The sequence below is a fragment of the Triticum dicoccoides genome, chromosome 4B (genome assembly GCF_002162155.2).
Source record: "Triticum dicoccoides isolate Atlit2015 ecotype Zavitan chromosome 4B, WEW_v2.0, whole genome shotgun sequence".
NCBI classification, from domain to species: Eukaryota; Viridiplantae; Streptophyta; class Magnoliopsida; order Poales; family Poaceae; genus Triticum; species Triticum dicoccoides.
Window position 1 is genome coordinate 578,352,375 of NC_041387.1, and position 23,791 is coordinate 578,376,165.

The 23,791-nt window shown below is 46.0% G+C and overlaps 1 long non-coding RNA gene across 1 annotated transcript; it reads left to right on the forward strand.

Annotated features, from left to right (window-relative positions):
- The first annotated feature begins 5,015 nt into the window (after nt 1-5,015).
- On the forward strand, nt 5,016-9,163 carry LOC119293921. The gene is made up of 10 exons (XR_005143251.1): nt 5,016-5,438; nt 5,505-5,578; nt 5,841-6,085; nt 6,385-6,816; nt 6,895-6,985; nt 7,314-7,581; nt 7,684-7,785; nt 7,867-7,971; nt 8,051-8,312; nt 9,016-9,163. It is a non-coding gene; the product is annotated as an uncharacterized LOC119293921 (long non-coding RNA).
- The last annotated feature ends 14,628 nt before the right edge of the window (nt 9,164-23,791 follow it).

The window sequence follows — 23,791 nt, forward strand, 5'->3', positions numbered from 1 at the left end:
ATGTATTTGTAATCTGAAATTATAAAAACAGCAAGGTAACTAATGATAAAAGTGAGCGTAAACGGTATTGCAATGACAGGAAACAAGGCCTAAGGTTCATACTTTCACTAGTGCAAGTTCTCTCAACAATAATAACATAACTGGATCATATAACTATCCCTCAACATGCAACAAAGAGTCACTCCAAAGACACTAATAGCGGAGAACAAACGAAGAGATTATGGTAGGGTACAAAACCACCTCAAAGTTATCGTTTTTGATCTATCTATTCAAGAGTTCGTAGTAAAATAACATGAAGCTATTCTTTCCGTTCTATCTATCAAAGAGTTAATACTAGAATAACACCTTAGACAAAAATCAACCAAAACCCTAATGTCACCTAGATAATCCATTGTCACCTCAAGTATCCGTGGGCATGATTATACGATATGCATCACACAATCTCAGATTCATCTATTCAACCAACACAAAGTACTTCAAAGAGTGCCCCAAAGTTTCTACCGGAGAGTCAAGACGAAAACGTGTGCCAACCCCTATGCATAGGTTCATGGGCGGAACCCGCAAGTTGATCACCAAAACATACATCAAGTGGATCACGTGATATCCCATTGTCACCACAGATAAGCACGACAAGACATACATCAAGTGTTCTCAAATCCTTAAAGACTCAATCCGACAAAACAACTTCAAGGGGAAAACTCAATTCATCACAAGAGAGTAGAGGGGGAGAAACATCATAAGATCCAACTATAATAGCAAAGCTCGCGACCCATCAAGATCGTGCCATAGAGAGAACACGGGAGAGAGAGATCAAACACATAGCTACTGGTACATACCCTCAGCCCCGAGGGTGAACTACTCCCTCCTCATCATGGAGAGTGCCGGGATGATGAAGATGGCCACCGGTGAGGGACCCCCCCTCCAGCAGGGTGCCGGAACGGGCTCCCGAGAGGTTTTTGGTGGCTACAGAGGCTTGCGGCGGTGGAACTCCCGATCTATCTTCTGTTCCGATGTTTTTAGGGTATATGGGAATATATAGGCGAAAGAAGTCGGTTGAGGGAGCCTCGAGGGGCCCACGAGTGTGGAGGGCGCACCCCGGGGGGGGGGGGTCTATCTCGTGGCTTCCTCGACGCTTCCCTGGCTTGCACTCAAAGTCTCCTGGATCATGTTCGTTACAAAAATCACGCCCCCGAATGTTTCATTCCGTTTGGACTCCGTTTGATATCCCTTTTCTTCAAAACACTGAAATAGGTAATAAAACAGCAATATGGGATGGGCCTCCGGTTAATAGGTTAGTCCCAAAAGTAATATAAAAGTGTATAATAAAGCCCGTAATCATTCAAAATAGATAGTATAATAGCATGAATGCTTCATAAATTATAGATACGCTGGAGACGTATCAACATCCCCAAGCTTAATTCCTGGTCGTCCTCGAGTAGGTAAACGACAAAAGAAAGAATTTATGAAGTGTGAATGCTAGCAGGTGCACAAGTTTGATCAATGATAATTTCAATCACCTTTTCTAGCATGATTATATGTCATAACAGTAGTCCATCTCATAAAACTTCTCACGAACCAGTAACAAGCAATTCACATGTTTAAGCATAGACAATAAACTTTCTTGAAAACTAGCAAACTTCATTCTTAGTCATCAAACAATTGCAATTCATCTTATTTTCAGGAAGAGTCTATGTCAGAGCTTTGATTTAGCAAACTTCACATACTCAACTATCATATAGTCTTCTACAATTGGTAACACTCATGCAATACTTATGGTTATGGAGTTTTAATCGAACACTGAAAAAGATAGGGGCTTATAGTGTTGCCTCCCAATGTATTCACCTTTGGGTGATGTCAACAATAATAGTTCATGCTAACTTACATCCAATTGGATATATATATATCAGGATCTTCCCAACACGAGGTGCTTGCCAAAGGATAAAATGAAAAAGGGAAAGGTGAATATCACTTTGACTCTTGCATAAAGTAAAAGACATAAAGTAAAAGATAGGCCCTTCATGGAGGGAAGCAGAGGTTGTCATGCGCTTTTATGGGCGGATGCACAAAATCTTAATGCAAAAGAACGTCACTTTATATTGCCACTTGTATATGTACCTTTATTATGCAGTCCGTCGCTTTTATTGCTTCCATAACAAGATCATATAAAGCTTATTTTCTTCACACTAATAGATCATACATATTTAGAGAGCAATTTTTATTGCTTGCACCGATGACAACTTACTTGAAGGATCTTACTCAATCCATAGTTAGGTATGGTGGACTCTCATGGCAAAACTGGGTTTAAGGATATTTGGAAGCACAAGTAGTATCTCTACTTGGTGCAAGCAATTTGGCTAGCATGAGGGGGAAAGGCAAGCTCAACATGTTTGAATGATCCATGACAATATACTTTAACTGAGATGTGAGAAAACATAACCCATTATGTTGTCTTCCTTGTCCAACATCAACTCTTTAGCATCTCATACTTAATGAGTGCCCACAATTATAAAAGATGTCCAAGATAGTATATTTATATGTGAAATTTCTCTTCCTTCAATATTCTTTCATGAATTGTTGAAGTGACCAATACAATGCTTGCTAACCTTCAAAAAATTTACAACCTCTACTTCTTAGATGTGAAGTCATTACTCCCCATGGGATAAGCAAATGAAACATATATAATTTCAGATTTATGACATTCAACTCATTCAACCATTTACTCATAGGATATAAGTGAAGCACACGAGTAAATGACAAACTACTCCAAAAAGATATAAGTGAAGATCAATGAGTAGCTAAATAACTGTGTAACTATGTGAAGACTCTCTCTCATTTAAGAATTTCAGATCTTGGTATTTTATTCATACAACAAGCAAAGCAAAACAAAATGACATTGCAAGGATAGCACTGCTCATGTGAAGAAGCAAAAACTTAGGTTCAACCGATACTAACCGATAATTGTTGAAGAAGAAAGGTGGGATGCCTACCGGGGCATCCCCAAGCTTTGATGCTTGAGACTTCTTGAAATATTATCTTGGGGTGCCTTGGGCATCCCCAAGCTTGAGCTTTTATGTCTCCTTAATTCCTTTTATATGTTGGTTTCCTAAATCTTGAAAGCTTCATTCACACCAAACTCAACAAGAACTCGTGAGATAAGTTAGTATAAAACAATGCAAAACCTTATCATTTTCTACTGTAACAAATCACTAAAATTATTATTTAGCATCTAATACTATATGTCTCTGCATATTCAATACCCCTATCCTCTAATATAATCATTAAATAAACAAACATATGCAAACAATGCAAACATAACAACAATCTGCCAAAACAGTATAGTCTGTAAAGGATGCAAGATTCATCATACTTCCCTAACTCCAAAAATTATGAGCAAAATAGTACGCTGTATAATATTTATTAGAGCTCAATATGAATTGTTTTTCAACATTATATCATTCTCTAACTTTTCTAGGGAATTTTTGCAACAGCAGTAAACTTTCTGTTTTCAAATAGCAACATGTATACTAGCAAAATAAGAATTGTAAAGGCTATCCTTGACATTTTTATTGAAAATATAGATGAAAAAAATTATTATAAATAACAGCAAGCAAAAACTAACAAAATAAAATGACGCTCCAAGCAAAACACATATCATGTGGTGAATAAAAATATAGCTCCAAGTAAAGTTACCGATGAACGAAGACGAAAGAGGGGATGCCATCCGGGGCAAGCTTAGGCTCTTGGGTTGTCCTAGAATATTACCTTGGGGGTGCCTTGGGAATCCCCAAGCTTAGGATCTTGCCACTCCTTATTCCATAGTCCATCGAATCTTTACCCAAAACTTGAAAACTTCACAACACAAAACTCAACACAAAACTCGTAAGCTCCGTTAGTATAAGAAAATAAAACCACCACTTAGGTACTGTTCTGAACTCATTCTTTATTTATATTGGTGTTAAACCTACTGTATTCCAACTTCTCTATGGTTCATACCCTCCGATACTACTCATAGATTCATCAAAATAAGCAAACAACACATAGAAAACAGAATCTGTCAAAAACAGAACAGTCTTTAGTAATCTGTATCAAACGTATACTTCTATAACTCAATAAATTCTGAAATAAATTGGTAGACCTGAGGAATTTGTCTATTAATCATCTTAAAAAAGAATCAACCTAAAATCACTCTCCAGTAAAAAATGACAGCTAATTTCATGAGCACTAAAGTTTCTGTTTTTTACAGCAAGATCATAAAGACTTCACCCAAGTCTTCCCAAGGGTTCTACTTGGCACAAACACTAATTAAAACATAAAATCACATCTAAACAGAGGCTAGATGAAATATTTATTGCTAAACAGGAACAAAAATAAAGTTGGGTTGCCTCCCAACAAGCGCTATCGTTTAACGCCCCTAGCTAGGCATGATGATTACAATGATGCTCACATTAAGATAAGAATTGAAACATACCGGGAGCATCATGAAGCATATGACTAGCACATTTAAGCCTAACCCACTTCCTATGCACAGGGATTTTGTGAGCAAACAACTTATGGAAACAATAATCAACAAGCATAGGAAGGTAAAACAAGCATAGCTTCAAGATTTTCAACACATCGGGAGGAAACTTAATATTTTTGCAATTCCTACAAGCATATGTTACTCCCTCATAATGATTTTCAGTAGCATCATGAATGAATTAAGAACAGTAAAACTGAGCCTAAACGGAGCCCTCTCACGCACTCAGTGATTTCGGCCGTCCGATTTGATGTTCTGATTGTTTTTGGCCGTTAGATTTCCGTGCTATTGCCTGTTTCTCCGTTAAATGGGCTACCTGTCCTATGGGGCAGCTGCTCCGGCGGCAGATTTGGAGCTCTCTGGTTAATTGGGCCAGCCAGCCGAATAAAGCCCATTAAGCAAGCGAATCGACAGAAGCAATGCGCTCGCAGGAAGGAACGAGAGGGCGAGAGGGTACGCCGCCACCGCCGCCGCCGCGACCGCCTCCATCGTTTCCACTCATGCCCGCACCCCGTCCCTCCCGATCCCTCTCCTCTTGCGACCTAGGGTCAATCCTTGTGCCGCCACCTTGAGCGAGACGACCGCCTGTGTGCAAGGAAGATGTGAAGGGGCAGTACCCAGTACTGCGCTCGCAACCCTAACGGAGCCGCCAGTGACAGACGCCCCATGGCAGGCGACGACAACGACGTGGCGAAGAACTTGGTGGCGGTATAGGCGAGGATGAGCCGGGAGGAGTCTCGGTGGTGGTGGGAAAGAACGGCGGAGGGTAAGATAGACCCTCTCTTTAACGGCGTACCTTCAGCCTCCATACCCAGTCTCATTTCTCCTCGCCCCTGATTCGCCGATGAGGCCACCACGCAGCGGCGCTGCAGCCTACAGTTCGTACCGTGATCATCCTCCTCATCTTGATCCAAAGGCAAGGGTAAGATAGACCCTCTCATCACCTATCGTCTCGACCTATGGACTGAAGTATTGTCCAATGTTTCAGTTTAGTTTGAAGCCCAACCGTAGAGAAGATTAATGAGACACTTTGGGATGATAAAATTGCAAGGAACCATGCAGGTATATACTCCAAAGCCCGTATAATTCTGAAGTTCACATTCCTATTTTTGGCTCTGGATTTGAGATATTACACATCCACCATCCGACATGGCGAAGTGTTCGAATTCGGATTGACGGGCACTTGCTATTGTGCAGTGTGAGACTAAATTTTGGTATGCCAGTCTAGCACTATTACGCAAGATAAGGAACACTTTACCGTGGTTAAGTTGGTGGCTTAGTGCACTGTTAATTGATTAAAGCAGTTCCTGTTTTATGGATGCAGGCCACATAAGAGCATGGATTCCACATTTTCAGAACAACATATCAAGTATTAGTGTTACTACTGAATGGAGACAGCTTTTTTGGTAGGGTTCATTCTCCAAGCTGGGCCTTTTGCCACGGGAAAGTCTGGTTGTCGTGAAGCATGAAGTCATCGTTGCACCACACTCAAAATTGAAAACTTTTGGCATAAGACTTGACAAGGGAACCTACCCTGAGTCTTTGCTAAGATCTTATTCAACTTGTGAGGTGAATTGACATGTTATGCTTCTTGTTAATTTATTAGTGCTAATTTTGTGAACCTTTATTTTAAATAAGCTTTACATTAGTTATTGCAAAATACTACATGGATGTGAATTTCGTAGCAATAGAGAAACATGCTTCTGATTAGGACTTGTTACATGAAGAATTCAGAAAATTAATATTTTGCATGACATAGATACTTCTACATCTACCTTATTGCTCTGTGAAGTATTTTTCTGTTAGTTATCATTGCAATATGAAACTTTGAATGTTCAGAAACTCCCTCCTGCTCCTCCCCTCCCCAGAGTTGTGCCCGTGCCGGAAACAAATTGGATCGTGGGCGGAGCACATAATTGCGAAGTGGAGCTGCTCAGATCGCAGTTGTTCTAGACTGGTCGTCCAAATATTGCAGGAAAAGAATAGGTCATGGCGATGGCGGTGTCCGGTGTCACTTCCTCCATTCTCTACAGTTTTGTGTATCTCCCCTCCTTTTGTGCATCCCCTATTTTCTACTGCAAGTTACTTACTTGATCGGATCTCCATGATGTGGAACGAGAGAGGAAGAGAGGCTGAGCATGAAAGCATGCCAAGGCGAGTTGAACTACCACAGAACAAAGGCTTGCCATTAGCCAGTGGCTTCCTCCTTATCGCGCATGCCCTTCTCATTGTTACAGCTGCGTCTTTATATTTAGGAAACTTATTGTCAAAATGGACAGGCATGGCAACGTGGTTAGAAGGTGACGCTCTTGTTCTCATTTGTTGTCTACATATACTGATGTGTTCTCTGTCTAATTCATAATTTCAAATGATTGCAGCTTCTCAACAAGGAGGAATTCGAGCTACTTACTGCTTGGTTTCTTTCATTCTTCCAGCTGAATCTGCCGTCATACAATGGCTAACGGATAGGTTAGTATCAGTATGCTCTTATGCCTCCTTTAATTATGCCTTAACTCACTATCTGTGTGTTGTGCTATGTACCTTTATTCGTATGATATGATTTCAATCTTTATGATCGTCCGAAATAATCAAAGTGCACCTACTATTCCTGCCCTATGTAGCAAGTTATTTGGCAAGAGAAAAATGCGCAAAAGAGAGACAAATGTCGTACAAGATGTTGAGGGATCAAATTAAAATATTGTGCTTCCCAGATCAAAACGAACAAAACATACCTATTATAAACTTGCAGATTAACCGTCTTATTGCCACAAGCTTATTTTCACACTGTCCTGCCCAGGTACATGGTGCGTCACGATGCTGACAATTTAGGGGAACCCGAGTTTGTGTTCTTTGCTTCAGTTGTTGAACAAGCTATTGGAAAGAGACTTTAAGTTATCATGCACGATGCATCAGACCGCCCATTTGCTGTTCCTGCAGAGATATCAGCCTTGATATCCAAGAAATTCACACTTCCCTTCACTCTCAATGAGAAGGGCCTTCACTATGGGCAACTCTCTTTCCATGTGAACAGCACATCAACAAAGACATCTGTGCAAGCTAGCAAGGTGTGTAATTTTGCTTAATACCGATGCCTAAATTTCCAATTTATTTACTTTCACCTGCCTCAAGTTGTTGTACACTAACCTATCAGTATATCCTTTTGATAGGTAAACACTATCAGTAACGACAAAGAACCCGAGGACAGGGACATGGACAACAGTAATGAAAGTGGTAATGAAGGTCATATCTCTCCTACAGTTGATTCAAGGGTACACTCATTTCTCATTTTGTTATATCCTTGACTAATATATTTACATCATTATCACCGTTTTTTCTATCAATAATTAAAGGAACACATAGCATCATTTCTGCCAAGGAATAGGAAGCACCATCTTTTGAAATTGCTACTGTAAGCAAAAATGATTCACACACACTAGCAAGAAGCCATCAAAAAGGTCTAGGCCAAAACTTGCAACCTAAAATTTAGTCCATATCCACTTTCTATTTATTTACAAACTTTTCTATGGATTACAGTACAGTAACTGAAGCCGACAAATCAACTTCCACAAAGAAGAGGATGCACTTATCATAAAAAGAGCTTCGATCAGCGTATTTCAAAAGCAAATAGAGGAATGGCGAACGTCTGCATACGTCCATCTTTTGAAGTTATTTAGTTGCCCATTAATAAATATATCTCTTGCGTGCGGATGCTACTGCATGATCAGATGATCAACAACTTTTGCTACTGCAGGATCAGATGATCAACAACTTTGTCTTCACCAGTTAACGTGTCTCGGTACTATGTTTTGCAAAAACTATTCCTCTTTTGTGCACTGAATAATGAAACAATTTATGCTATTGTACCTCTAAATAAGTTTGTTTCCATAGCTCTGCTTTATATTCCTATAAGAAAATGCACTTCTTAGATCTTCTACTATTCTGCCAAGAATGTTTAAATCTCAATGCTACAATATCTCAAATTCTATTAGTATAACAAAATGCAGCTTTATAATTTCCAGTTAAACTTTCTCATGACATGCAGAAACTAACATCTGATCATCTTAGTTTGTAAATTCATATGCAAAATCAGGATTTTTACCCTAAATTCAGCAATCAAAGCAGACCTTTAGTTCCAACCCCTCAAAAAATTGCAGCGTGGAGCTTGTAATTCCTCTCATGTATGATGCATCATTGTTTCTCCTCCTTTTTCTTCCGTACAAAGCTAACGCAAATACAGCAGCAGTAAATGCAAACGACTTTATTCAATGTTGCAAAATGATAACTGAATACTTATAGATGCCTGAATATTAATCACCCATTAAACACCATGTAATGGTCATTAGCCTGACCTCTCACACAACATTCTTCTATAAATATAGAACATTTCCAGTACAGGTTGAAGTATTAACTAACTCCTGCCAAAAGGGACCTACGTTCTCAGTTTATGTTTCTTTGCATGGCTTTTTCATATCTGACAGAATTTCATACCCTTCTTTCAGATGGATAATCCTACCAATGAACAGAATCCAGGGACTGTTGAAGCATGACATAAGGCCCAGTCCAAGATCATACTTCTAGATTAATTCAAAAAGGCCAGTCCAAGAACGAATTAATAGCCCAATATCTTTATCTTGTTTAATCCTCCTGTCATTTCATGTATACTTTTGGCTTTCATCATTCAATAAAGGACGGAGCCGCACAATTAAAAACAAAATCTCAAGCTAAAATTACAATACAAAATTACTGAACAACGTGTGTCCGTATATTTGTACCAATGCCTGCCATTAAATCGCATAAATCGACGGGCGCAGCAACGCGCGCCAGCATGGTCTAGTTCAACAATATAACCAGCACCTAAAGCATTATTTTCATTTTCTACTTGCATAGAAAATTTACTACTCTCCACATAAGCAAATTTCTTCTCATCAATAGTAGTGGGAGCAAACTCAACAAAATAACTACCATGTGAGGCATAATCCAATTGAAAACTAAAATCATGATGACAAGTTTCATGGTTATCATGATTCTTAATAGCATACAAGTCATCACAATAATCATCATAGATAGCAACTTTGCTCTCATAATCAATTGGAACCTCTTCCGAAATAGTGGATTCATCACTAAATAAAGTTGACACTCTTCCAAATCCACTTTCATAATCATCACAATAAGATTCAACACCCTCCAAAATAGTGGGATCAATACTATCTAAAGTTGATACTCTTCCAAACCCACTTTCATCAATATAATCATCATAAATAGGAGGCATGCTATCATCATAATAAATATTCTCATCAAAACTTGGGGGACAAAAAATATCATCTTCATCAAACATAGCTTCCCCAAGCTTGTGCCTTTGCATATCATTAGCATCATGGATATTCAAAGAATTCATACTAACAACATTGCAATCATGCTCATCATTCAAAGATTTAGTATCAAACATTCTATAGATTTCTTCTTCTAGCACTTAAGCACAACTTTCCTTTTCATCATACTCAAGAAAGATATTAAAAAGATGAAGCGTATGAGACAAACTCAAATCCATCTTTTTGTAGTTTTCTTTTATAAACTAAACTAGTGACAAAACAAGAAACAAAAAGATTCGATTGCAAGATCTAAAGATATACCTTCAAGCACTCACCTCCCCGGCAATGGCGTCAGAAAAGAGCTTGATGTCTACTACACAACCTCCTTTTTGTAGACGTTGTTGGGCCTGCAAGTGCACAGGTTTGTAGGACAGTAACAAATTTCCCGCAAGTGGATGACCTAAGGTTTATCAATCTGTTGGAGGCGTAGGATGAAGATGGTCTCTCTCAAGCAACCCTGCAACCAAATAACAAAGAGTCTCTTGTGTCCACAACACACCCAATACAATGGTAAATTGTATAGGTGACTAGTTCGGCGATGAGATGGTGATACAAGTGCAATATGGATAGTAGATAAAGGTATTTGTAATCTGAAATTATAAAAACAGCAAGGTAACTAATGATAAAAGTGAGTGTAAACGGTATTGCAATGACAGGAAACAAGGCCTAAGGTTCATACTTTCACTAGTGCAAGTTCTCTCAACAATAATAACATAACTGGATCATATAACTATCCCTCAACATGCAACAAAGAGTCACTACAAAGACACTAATAGCGGAGAAAAACGAAGAGATTATGGTAGGGTACGAAACCACCTCAAAGTTATCCTTTTTTATCCATCTATTCAAGAGTCCGTAGTAAAATAACATGAAGCTATTCTTTCCGTTCGATCTATCATAGAGTTCATACTATAATAACACCTTAGACACAAATCAACCAAAACTCTAATGTCACCTAGATACTCCATTGTCACCTCAAGTATCCGTGGGCATGATTATACGATATGCATCACACAATCTCAGATTCATCTATTCAACCAACACAAAGTACTTCAAAGAGTGCCCCAAAGTTTCTACCGGAGAGTCAAGACAAAAACGTGTGCCAACCCCTATGCATAGGTTCATGGGCGAAACCCGCAAGTTGATCACCAAAACATACATCAAGTGGATCACGTGATATCCCATTGTCACCACAGATAAGCACGACAAGACATACATCAAGTGTTCTCAAATCCTTAAAGACTCAATCCGACAAAACAACTTCAAGGGGAAAACTCAATTCATCACAAGAGAGTAGAGGGGGAGAAACATCATAAGATCCAACTATAATAGCAAAGCTCGCGATACATCAAGATCGTGCCATAGAGAGAACATGAGAGAGAGAGAGATCAAACACATAGCTACTGGTACATACCCTCAGCCCCGAGGGTGAACTACTCCCTCCTCATCATGGAGAGTGTAGGGATGATGAAGATGGCCACCGGTGAGGGATCCCCCCCTCCGATAGGGTGCCGGAACAGGCTCCTGAGAGGTTTTTGGTGGCTACAGAGGCTTGCGGCGGCGGAACTCCCGATCTATCTTCTGTTCCGATGTTTTTAGGGTATATGGGAATATATAGGCGAAAGAAGTCGGTCGAGGGAGCCTCGAGGGGCCCACGAGGGTGGAGGGCGTGCCCGGGTGGGTGGGCACTGAGGGAGTCCTGGATAAGGGGGTATCCGGACAGCCGGACTATATTCATCGTCCGGACTATAGAAGCGTCAAGATACAAGACTCAAGACTTCGGCTCGTGTCTGGATGGGACTCTCCTTTGCGTGGAAGACAAGCTTGGCGATCCGGATATTATGTTTCCTTCCTTGTAACCTACTCCATGTAAACCCTAGCTCTCCGGTGTCTATATAAACCGGAGAGGATGGTCCTTAGAAGGCCGATCACATATACAATCATACCATCATAGGCTAGCTCTTAGGGTTTAGCCTCTACGATCTCGTGGTAGATCTACTCTTGTACTACTAATATCTTCAATATTAATCAAGCAAGAAGTAGGGTTTTACGTCCATCGAGAGGGCCCGAACCTGGGTAAACATTGAGTCCCTTGCTTCCTGTTACCATCAGCCTAAGACGCACAGATCGGGACCCCTACCCGAGATCCGCCGGTTTTGACACCGACATTGGTGCTTTCATTGAGAGTTCCTCTGTGTCGTCGCTTCGAGGCTTGATGGCATCTTCAATCGTCAACAACACAGTCCAGGGTGAGACTTTTCTCCCTGGACAGATCTTTATGTTCGGCTGCTTCGCACTGCGTGCCAATTCGCTTGGCCAGTTGGAGCAGATCGATAGCTTCGCCCCTGGCCACCAGATCAGGTTCGGAAACTTGAACTACACGGCAGATATCCGCGGAGACTTGATCTTTGACGGACTCGAGCCTGCGCCAGGAACGCCGGACAGTCATGACGAGCATGGCCTAGACCTGCTGTCGGACAATGCTCGGGACATCATCCCCGAAGCTGCCTTGGATCCACATCCAGGGCAGGTTACGGTGCCTATGGACGGAGGGCTGGACCCCGCGCCGCAGGCTGCACACTCATCGGCGGTGGAGGCGAACACAGGTCTCACCTCTGCGGAGGCCTGTAACCCTGGGCCCCCGGACTCTTATCCGGTTGTTGGCCCTGGCCCGCACACTCTCGAGCCAGCCAAGCCAGGTTGGGCTCCGGTGATGGAGTTTACCGCTGCAGACATCTTTCAGCACTCGCCTTTTGGCGACATGCTGAACTCATTAAAGTCTCTCTCTCTCTGTCAGGAGGCTCTGAGCCGAACTATGTCTGACTTGAGTGGGAAGTAGGCGACGAAGGAATTTGCTGCCCACCCACCACCCACTTTGTCGCCACGATCGATGATTTAACCGACGTGCTCGACTTCGACTTCGAAGACATCGACGGTATGGACGACGATGCAGGAGACATACAAGAGCCACCGCTCACAGGGCGGTGGACAACCACTTCTTCATATGATATATATATGGTGGACACTCCAAAAGAAACCAATGGCGATGAGGTAACGGAGGCTAACCCCTCCAAGAAAAAAGCAAAGCACAGGCGCCGCCAGCGCCGCTCCAAGCCCCGCCAAGGCAATACCGGCACCGGAGACGATAATAATCCGGACGGTGCCGACGATGAATACAACCCCGAACAGCCCGCCTTCGAGCAGGCCGAACAGGAATATTGTATTACAGCCCAGATGAACAGGCGACGGACATGTATCCGGAGGAGGAAAACTACATGCCCCTCTCCGAAGATGAGGTTAGCCTCGGCGACGACGAGTTCGGCGTACCCGAAGACCCCACAGAGCAGGAGCGCTTCAAGCGCCGGCTTATTGCCACTGCGAGAAGCCTGAAGAAGCAGCAGCAACAGCTTCAAGCTGATCAAGATCTGCTCACAGATAGATGGACAGAAGTCCTGGCAGCTGAGGAATATGGACTCGAGCGCCACACGGCTGACCGGCCTCCTCGAGATCGGATAAATCAGCGTATCAGCCCGAATACCAGTCCCCACCCCCGCGCCGGTTTACTACGGCTCGGGGCAACACCCAGGACCTGCATGATAAACTGGACAACGCTGCAGGACAACCAAGATCGATCTACAGATCATGGGGGCGGGCCGCAGAACGAAACGATTACCGTCATATCGGATGCACTAACAGCAAATCCGGCCGGGCCGAATACAACCAGTTAGACGCAGCCGGACTGCGCCGCGACATAGCCCGGCATAGAGGCACCACACACCCCCTCTGCTTCACTGATGAAGTGATGGATCATGAATTCCCAGAAGGGTTTAAACTCGTAAACATCGAATCATACGATGGCACAACAGACCCCGCGGTATGGATCAAGGATTTCCTCCTCCACATTCACATGGCCCGCGGAGACGATCTACATGCCATCAAATATCTTCCCATTAAGCTCAAAGGACCTGCCCAGCACTGGCTAAACAGCCTGCCCGCAAATTCCATTGGCAGTTGGGAAAACTTGGAAGACGCGTTTCTTGACAACTTCCAAGGCACATATGTGCGACCTCTGGATGCCGATGACTTGAGCCACATTACTCAACAGCCCGGAGAATCAGCCAGGAAGTTTTGGACTCGGTTCCTAACTAAAAAGAACCAAATAGTTGACTGTCCGGATGCCGAAGCCCTGGTGGCCTTCAAGCATAATATCCGTGATGAGTGGCTCGCCAGACACCTCGGCTAGGAAAAACCAAAGTCCATGGCAGCTCTCACGACACTAATGACCCGCTTTTGCAGGGGCGAAGATAGCTGGTTGGCTCGCAGTAGCACTACGCCACATTCTGGAACTTCAGACGTCCGGGACAATAATGGCAAGCCACGGCGCAACAGACACAAGCGACGGAACAATGGTGACAACGCTGAAGACATGGCGGTCAATGCTGGATTCAGATCCAGATCCGGTCAGCGGAAGAAGCCATTCAAGAGAAACAATCAGGGACCGTCCAGTCTAGACCGCATACTGGAGCGCTCATGCCAAATTAATGGCACCCCGGACAAGCCAGCCAACCACACCAATAGAGACTGCTGGGTATTTAAACAGGCCGGCAAAATAAACGTCGAAAACAAGGACAAGGGGCCGCACAACGACGATGACGATGAGCCCCGGTGTCCGAACATGGGGGGGGGGAGAAGAAATTTCCCCCCTAGGTGAAAACGGTCAACATGATCTACACCACCCACATCCCCAAGCGAGAAAAGAAGCGAGCACTACGGGACGTATACGCGATGGAGCCAGTCGTCCCCAAATTCAACCCATGGTCAGCTTGCCTGATCACCTTTGATCGTAGGGATCACCCTACTAGAATCCGTCACGGCGGCTCAGCCGCATTGGTTTTAGACCCAATTATAGACGGATTTCACCTCACAAGAGTCCTTATGGACGGAGGTAGCAGCCTGAACCTGCTTTATCAGGATACAGTGCGCAAAATGGGCATCGATCCTTCAAGGATTAAGCCCACCTATACCACCTTTAAGGGTGTCATTCCTGGAGTAGAGGCCCGCTGTACGGGATCTATACCATTGGAAGTGGTCTTCGGATCTCTGGATAACTTCCGAGCGAAGAGCTAATCTTCGATATCGTCCCTTTCCGCAGTGGTTACCACACACTGCTCGGACGAACCGTATTTGCCAGATTCAATGCGGTACCACACTATGCATACCTCAAGCTCAAGATGCCAGGCCCGCGCGGGGTCATAACAGTCTACGTAAATATGGACCGCTCTCTCCGTACAGAAAAACACACTGCGGCCCTTGCGGCCGAAGTACAAAGCGGCCTCCTTCGACAAATCACCACTCCGACGACGACAACCTCAAGCTCCGTCAAGCGAGGGTGGAACACCCCGCAACTGGATCAGCAGGCACGTCAAGAGCACGACTAGCAGTCCGGCCTCCGCCCAAGTCCCACCCAAGCATCATTCATGCCACGCGTACACAATTATGCACTCAAAATACCATGGGCACAGGCGGAGGTGTAGCAGTGGCTTAGTCAACAGTACTGTATTGCTTCATAACCTTTCACTTTACCCTTAAGGACATTGCTTTAGTGCAGCTTCTCTAGAAGAGCCGAATTGTCGGACTTACAAAGGAGAGGAAACCCAGGAGGTAACAGGCTTCGGGCACACCAGGAAACACCCAGGTGGAATCTATTCACAATCGTTGTTCCTGCTTTATCTATCTGTACGTAGCCTGCTCCTGGATAGGATATGTCAAATAATCCTATTTATCTCCTCTTAATGCATTCATTGTAAACATACGCTTAAACGTATTACTTATCAATGGGAGACCATATATAGCGTCAGCTTACTTATTTTTCTTTGAGCATTTTTTATAAATGTCTATTTGATTTTGCATCCATACACTTTGGTACGCATAGTTTGCCAGGGGCTTCTTATGGCGCCCCATAATACGACACAACAAGTCCGAACACTTTCAATAGTGCGGCACCCTGAACTTATATCATTATATGCATCAACTCCGAATCATGTCTTGGGTTACAGTTGGGATAGCCCGGCTCCCTTGTTTTGGTACCTTACGTTCCATTAATTCGGCTAAGGTAGCGCAGGGAGAACTACTGCGATTGTGCCCTGGTTTTTCCGGATGAGCACCTCAATAGAGGAAGCACAAAACTGTCTGGCATGATGGGGCGAGAGCTGGTCGCTGTTCGAGAGGTCTCAAAATGCTTAAAGATTTTTCCGCTTTAGGCGATAATTCGGCATCGTCTGAATATAGGCGTGTATAGCGCCCCAATTCGGCCTTCTGGATTCTAGGGGCTTCGCCGAAATTTAAAATCATAGACTTCTATGGCTAAGTGAAGGTTATAAAGCCGTATAGTTCGATTGCCTTGTTCGATGCGCTGGACACCTCCTTAAGGGACCAAACATTTGGATAAAGAGTGTCCGGTTTTTCCACGAACACCCCAGTACTAGTTACACGGGGGCGGAAGCCGACGACTGGCCTACTTTCATAATTTGATAAACAACCGCACAGAAGGTAATATTTTAAATAACAAAAGCGCTACATAGTGCAAGTAACTTCGTCTTTTAATTACAAATATGACAGAGGTGAATTCATTAAAAAATTATGTCTTTAGTACATTCATCGGCCACGAGGCAAGCACCCTTCATTACGCCGTCATAATACTTCTTAGGGACACGATGCATCTTGCCCTCCGGCGGCCCGTCCTTTACCAGCTTCTCCGCATCCAGCTTGCCCCGATGCACTTTTGCACGGGCAAGGGCCCAGCGGGCACCCTCAATGCAAACGAATCGCTTGATGACCTCCAGACGCGGACAGGCATCCACCATCCGCTTGATCAGGCCGAAGTAGCTGGTGGGCAGAAGCTCACCAGGCCATATCCGGACTATGAGATCCTTCATAGCCACTTCGGCCGCCTTGTGGAGTTCGACCAACTGCTTTAGTTGGTCACTCAGAGGTGTCGAATGTTCGGCCCCAGCATACTGGGACCAGAACAGCTTCTCCGTTGAGCTCCCCTCCTGGGCACGGTAGAACTCCACGGCATCTGATACGCTGCGTGGCAGTTCTGCAAATGCCCCTGGAGAGCTCCGGATTCGGGTAAGTAACAGAAACGCCTCCTCCACATGTTTGCTTTGCATAAAAAATTTCTTACCCGCTGCTATCTTTTTGGCCTCCTGGATCTCCTGCTGTGCCCTCTCGGCTTCGGCCTTGGCATATTTTATATTTGTAAGGGCCTTCGCAAGCTCGGCCTCTTTTGCTTTCAGCTCATGGTCCACAGACTCGAGCTTCTTGCCGAGCTCCTGGAGCTCTTCTTGTACCTCGCCCACTCGGGCCTCTTGCTTTTCGCGCTCCTTGAGTTCCAAGGCCGCTTTGTGTTCAGCCTCGGACAACGCCTTCTTGAGAAACGCCACTTCGGTGGTGGCCTCTGTTACCATATCACGACGTCTCGTCGTTAGCATAATCAAAATTTTATTGACTATTCATTATAGGAGAGAGGGGAATCATTCACCTTTGCTCTCCTCGAGCTGCCTCCTCGCGAGGTCGAGTTCTCCCTGTGCCTGCTCTAAGTCCTGCATTAGGCCGGCGATTTCGGCCGTGCGAGCAGCAGCGGCCAGCAGCACAGCCTGTTTATTTACATTGAAACTTGTTGTCAGACTCATGCGGATTATAATTGACCCTCCGGGTTTTCTTTTCGAACACCAAACAGAGTATCAGGGGCTACTACCTATCGGGTGGTAACTTCACATGTTTTTACTGCTTACCTCAAAGCCTGTTAGGAGGCTGGTGCAGGCTTCGGTTAGTCTACTCTTGGCGGACGAAACCTTCTGAATCACCACACTCATGAGAGTACGGTGCTCTCCATCTAGGGAAGCGCTGTGAAGCGCTTCCAGTAGACAATCCGGCGCCTGGGGCGCAACGGAAGTCCTTGATACAGACGGCCCTCCCTCCATAACGAGAGGCTGCCCGCCTAAGTCAGGAACCACTGAAGGCTCCGGAACAGTGTTCGGCTGAGAGCCCGGCTTACCATGGCTCTCATCAACACGATCTGCGAGGACCTTGAACCCCGCGAGTCCGACGTCTGGGACGCCGCCTTGAGGCGCCTCCAGGGCCACCTCCACCATCATCGGGAGCCTTCGGGACAACACCTCCGTGTCGTCCGCAGGTCGAGGAGACGTGGCCGTCGAGAGTGAGTTCATTGCCGACTCACTCAAGGACCCGTCCGAAGACGACACTTCAGGATGGACCCTGGCCGGACTGCATACAAGTTCGGCATTATAAACAATACTATGAAGCGAAATTATGATTGAGTGCGGATACTTACGATCGCACTAGGGGCTTCTTCCTGGGCAGCCACCCTTCCTCGCTATCCGCGGCGGTGGCAGAGTAGTCCGGAAGGGACACCTTTCCCTTCTTGGACGTCCCAGTCTCTCCCACCGGGGCGGCCTTCCTCTTCTTCCCTCCCCCAGTACAGGGAGGTGGAGTTTCTCCCTGTTCCTCCCCGCCTCTGCGGGAGGAATCTGCCTCGTCGTCATCGAACAACAAGGGTATGACGGCCTTGCGCCGGGGGCCTCCCCTGCCCCCCTGATCCGCCATCTCAGACCCCCATCCTTTCCGGACGGGGCGGCCTCCTCTTCTTCTTATTCTTCCCCTTCGGGGGAGGGATGCGCCTCGTCGTCTTCAGACGAGGCTTGCGCAACCTTACTTCGGAGACCCTTTCGGGTCCCCGGGGCCTTCTTATCGGCCTTCTTCTCTGGCCCCTTATAGGGCGCCGGGACCAGCATCTTCGTCAGAAGATCATTGGCTGGGCTTTCTGGCAATGGAGCCGGACTGTCGACCCGCTCCACTGTCTCCACATACTCCTAAAACAAATATACACAATCACTTGGGAATTCTCCATGAATACATTGGGAAGAACCGGACCCGGTGGCAGCCTGAGAACTCACCTGGTAGGGTGCCGTGCGGCGTGGAGCCCGCGGTCCTTGGTTATGAGATGAGGTACTTCAGTGGCCTTGAACAGTGCCTTCCACGCGTTCTTGTGCTTCATGCCGTAGAGCCTCTGGAGCGTCCGGTGTTCGGCCGGGACGAACTCCCATAGATTGAATGCCCGCCTTTGGCACGACAGTATCCGGTGAATGAGCATGACTTGGATCACGTTGACAAGCTTGATGTTCTTGTCCTTCATGCCCTTGATGCAGTTGATGAGTCCGGTCAGCTCTGTAGATTCGCCCCATAGCAGGCCCTTCTGTCCCCAGGAGGTGAGCCGCATAGGGGTTCCAGATCGGAATTCGGGGGCCGCCGCCCAGTCGGTGTCGCGTGGCTCGGTGATGTAGAACCACCCCGATTGCCACCCCTTCATGGTTTCCGCAAAGGAGCCTTCAGGCCAGGTGACATTAGGCATTTTGCCCACCATGGCTCCTCCGCACTCCGCTTGTTGGCCACTCATGATCTTCGGCTTCACGCAGAAGATTTGCAGCCACAAGCTGAAATGAGGCTTGATGCGGAGGAAAGCCTCACATACGACAATGAACGCCGAGATGTTGAGGACGAAGTTCGGAGCTAGATCATGGAAGTCTAGCCCATAGTAGAACATGAGCCTGCGGACGAAGGGGTGGAGTGGAAACCCCAGTCCACGGACGAAGTGGGCCAGAAACACAACCCTCTCGTGGGGTCCTGGAGTTGGAATGACCCGCCCCTCGTCTAGTAGCCGGAGCACTATATCTGCGGCCAAGTATCCGGCTGCCCGGAGATTCGTGATCTTCTTCTCCATCACGGTGGAAGCCACCCACTTGCCTCCGGCTCCGGACATGACTAATTGTGCAGAGAAAACCTGGACTAGGGCGCTGGAGCTCGAGGAGGCAAGAGTATGCGAGGGAGGAAGAAGGCGTGGGTAAGAATGGGGAACTCTTATCCCTTTATAAAGGCGACGAAAGCGGTGCGCCTCCCCACTAGCCTATTGAGAATCGCTTACTCCCCAAGCACCACGATTGATGGCACGGGGGGATTACCCGTACCCGTATTGATGAGAATCCCGTGATAAGGGGGACATGATCTCTGCTTTGACAAGACGTGTCAAGAAAACTGCCTCGCAATACGCGTTGTGGCTGGTTGTGAAAAAATGATTCAAATAATGACCTGGCTCTAATGGCATGTCACGTCGTCTAAAAATTTTCAACTGAAGTATCATTCTCTCTACGGTGGTATGTGAAGATCATTCTGCAGATCCGGACACGACCTACGTGTTCGATAATAACCTTGGAGTATTCGGAGGAGGAACCCGCCTTGCAATGCCGAAGACAAGACTGCATGCCGGACTCATCGTCATTGAAGCCTAGTTCAGGGGCTACTGAGGGAGTCCTGGATAAGGGGGTATCCGGACAGCCGGACTATATTCATCGTCCGGACTATAGAAGCGTCAAGATACAAGACTCAAGACTTCGGCTCGTGTCCGGATGGGACTCTCCTTTGCGTGGAAGACAAGCTTGGCGATTCGGATATTATGTTTCCTTCCTTGTAACCGACTCCATGTAAACCCTAGCTCTCCGGTGTCTATATAAACCGGAGAGGATGGTCCTTAGAAGGCCGATCACATTTACAATCATACCATCATAGGCTAGCTCTTAGGGTTTAGCCTCTACTATCTCGTGGTAGATCTACTCTTGTACTACTCATATCTTCAATATTAATCAAGCAGGAAGTAGGGTTTTACCTCCATCGAGAGGGCCCGAACCTGGGTAAACATTGTGTCCCTTGCTTCCTGTTACCATCAGCCTAAGATGCACAGATCGGGACCCCCTACCCGAGATCCGCCGGTTTTGACACCGACAGGCGCGCCCCCTATCTCGTGGCTTCCTCGACGCTTCCCTGGCTTGCACTCCAAGTCTCCTGGATCATGTTTGTTCCAAAAATCACGCTCCCGAAGGTTTCATTCCGTTTGGACTCCATTTGATATCCCTTTTCTTCAAAACACTGAAATAGGCAATAAAATAACAATATGGGCCGGGCCTCCGGTTAATAGGTTAGTCCCAAAAGTAATATAAAAGTGTATAATAAAGCCCGTAATCATTCAAAATAGATAGTATAATGGCATGAGTGCTTCATAAATTATAGATACGTTGGAGACGTATCAACCACCCCTCCACGAGCACCCCTCCACCGTTACTGTTCATCCAGCCCTCCACGGGGTCGTCCTGTTCATCAAGCCCTCCACGGCGTCCTGTTCATCCAGCCCCAACCGGCTCGATCGATCAGGGTCCTGTTCATCCAGAGGCAACTCCACGGAGTCCTGCTCATCCACCCCCACCGCTCACTGTTCATCCAAACCCCCCTGCAACGCTCACTTTTCATCCAGAGGCAGCATCGATCGGCTTCAGTTAGCAGCAGTAGCGAAGGAATCGCTCGATCGGGTTTAGTTAACAGCCATCGATCGATCGCTCGGGTTCAGTAACGCATAGCCAGTAGTGCAATCGCTCGGGTTCAGTTAGAGCCCAACGCCTCACTCGGGTTCAGTTAGAGCCAAAGCCTCACACACACATGCGTACGTGTACGAGTGAAACGCGCATCGCTCGGCCCCCAACCTCCCACCGTAACCGGGAACTCGCCGCAATTTTCCTCGCCCTCGCTTCTACCACGGTTTTTCCATCATGGACGGCCCAAAGAATGTCATGCAGTTGTGTCTCCGGCCCGCCCAGGACGAAAAGCCCATTTTCTGTCATGATATTTTGTCATAGAAGTTGGAGCCCACCACATCTATGATGATACCGAGTTTTGTCACAATTATCGTCACAGAAGTGTCATAAGTATGACAGAAAAAAAATTCGTTCGGCCCAAAATGTCACGAATGTGTCTTTTTTTGTAGTGTTAGGCCTCCCCCCCCACACACCGATACTTGAGCACTGTAGGTAGGTATCCATGCCACATAGACAACCTTCACCTGGCCTCTCTCACGTTCTAGTAGGCCATCCACTCTATATCTTTGACGTGGGCACACACAAATTCGATGGCACTCTTTATCGATCGCCCGTGCACACACACACACACACACATCATCCCTCTCTTCGATTCTATGGATACCTCAAGCCGATGATACCTCCACTCTCTTCTTGTGGATCGCCCCTCTATATATATGATATATCCAGGACTCTATTTCACACACATTGCATATGTTACATTTGTTGATTGACCACCCCCCAAAAAAAACACTCACGAACCGACACACTATATCTCTCTACCTTTGTATCTCTCTCACACAACCCCACGTAGGTGGTGTGTGTACACGAAGAGAATGGGTGCACGTACTCACGCTTCGTGCCCAGCCACACCCACACGGGTACACGGTGGAGCTCATTTTTGTACGAAATGGCAGCCCACATGCTAATCTGAATATGTGTAGCGGTTGTTTACCTACGGAGGTCGTGTACCACGCGTGCATGAAACAAAGTTTGACTTGATGCGTTGGCGCGTTATTTTTAAATAAAGTTATATCGCTCAATGGCACGTACACAGAATATAAAACGATTTTTATGGAGAAAAAGGTAGTCTGCTCCACTATATACAATGGAGCCTGCCTGCCTGGGTTTGTCTCTCTTCAGAGTATCTCACACAAGGCGGCGGTGGCCTCTCTCTCTCACCGTTGGTCACTGATCTGGCTGCATTCCGTCCTCCCGCAAAAAGGGAGGATGTGCATCATTTCTCCTTTCGACGACGCCGAGGCAGCACGTCCCGATCTGTGATACCCACCGTTCTCTCTGACCAAGCTCTAACACGGTAGGGCCTACGCCACCTGCTCGCTGCCGCAGTATGGGCAGATCCCGCCCGCCGCTGCTCACCTAGTTACATTCTGACAACCCCCAGGTATCCCCTCCGGCCTTGCTCCACTGTCTGTCTTCCCACGTCACTGCATGTGGAAAATCTTGCATGTGGATCTTCCATAGTTCTTTGCCCAAAACATAGCTCGTACGGCGTACTTTCCATATTGCAATCTCATCTTCACACTGTTTTAGACAAACACAACTCTCGTGGAATTGTCACGTCAGATGTCCTCGTGAAAGGACTTAGTTGTGGAGCCATCGCAACTAGGAAGCTTGAAGGGGTTAATCGGGACAAAGGACACGAGAGGGTTTATACTAGTTCGGCCCCTTACGGTGAAGGTAAGGCCTACGTCTAGTTGGGTTGGTATTGATGTTTCGATGACCAGGGAGCGAGATACGCTATGCCTGGATCTCGATGAGTTGTTTCCCGCCCTAAGCCGCCAGCGGGTCGTCCCCTTATATACACGGGTCGACGCCCTGTGGCTTACAGAGTCCCGGCCGGCTTATAAACAATGTCCGGCTCGGTGGCTAGTTAAGTCTACCTTATGATACAAGTAATATTATTACAACGGTTTATTACAACAGGCCTTAAGTCGCCTGCGGGCCTTAAGCTTTCTATGAACCGCCATCTTCATACTTTGGTCTTGGGCTTCTCTCTGGTGAGTCTTCTTTGTGTAACCCGGCCCCTCCTGGGCGGCTTACACAAATAGTTGTATCCCCAACATTAGGCCCTAGATTGATTTGAACCTGTTCATGTCAATCTTAAAATACCTTATGAACTGTCCTGCAGTCTCTTGTCTTGCACAAAGAATTTTGACCCGCCGTGACGTCATCATCTGGATCCGGGTTAAATCACCGTGACGTCATCTTCACAAAAACTTATTTTTATTCCATCATGTCTTCAACGGATCTTTGTTTTTACTGACCATCCCAAGAATCGAGGCGCCAGAGCCGCTGGATAATAAATGTTATCTCCTCGTCTTTCGCGCCCTCTCGGTTAGCCTTCCCTTATAAATAGGGCGACCTAGGTCTTTCCCCCAGTCGTCTTCTTCCTCTTCTCTGCC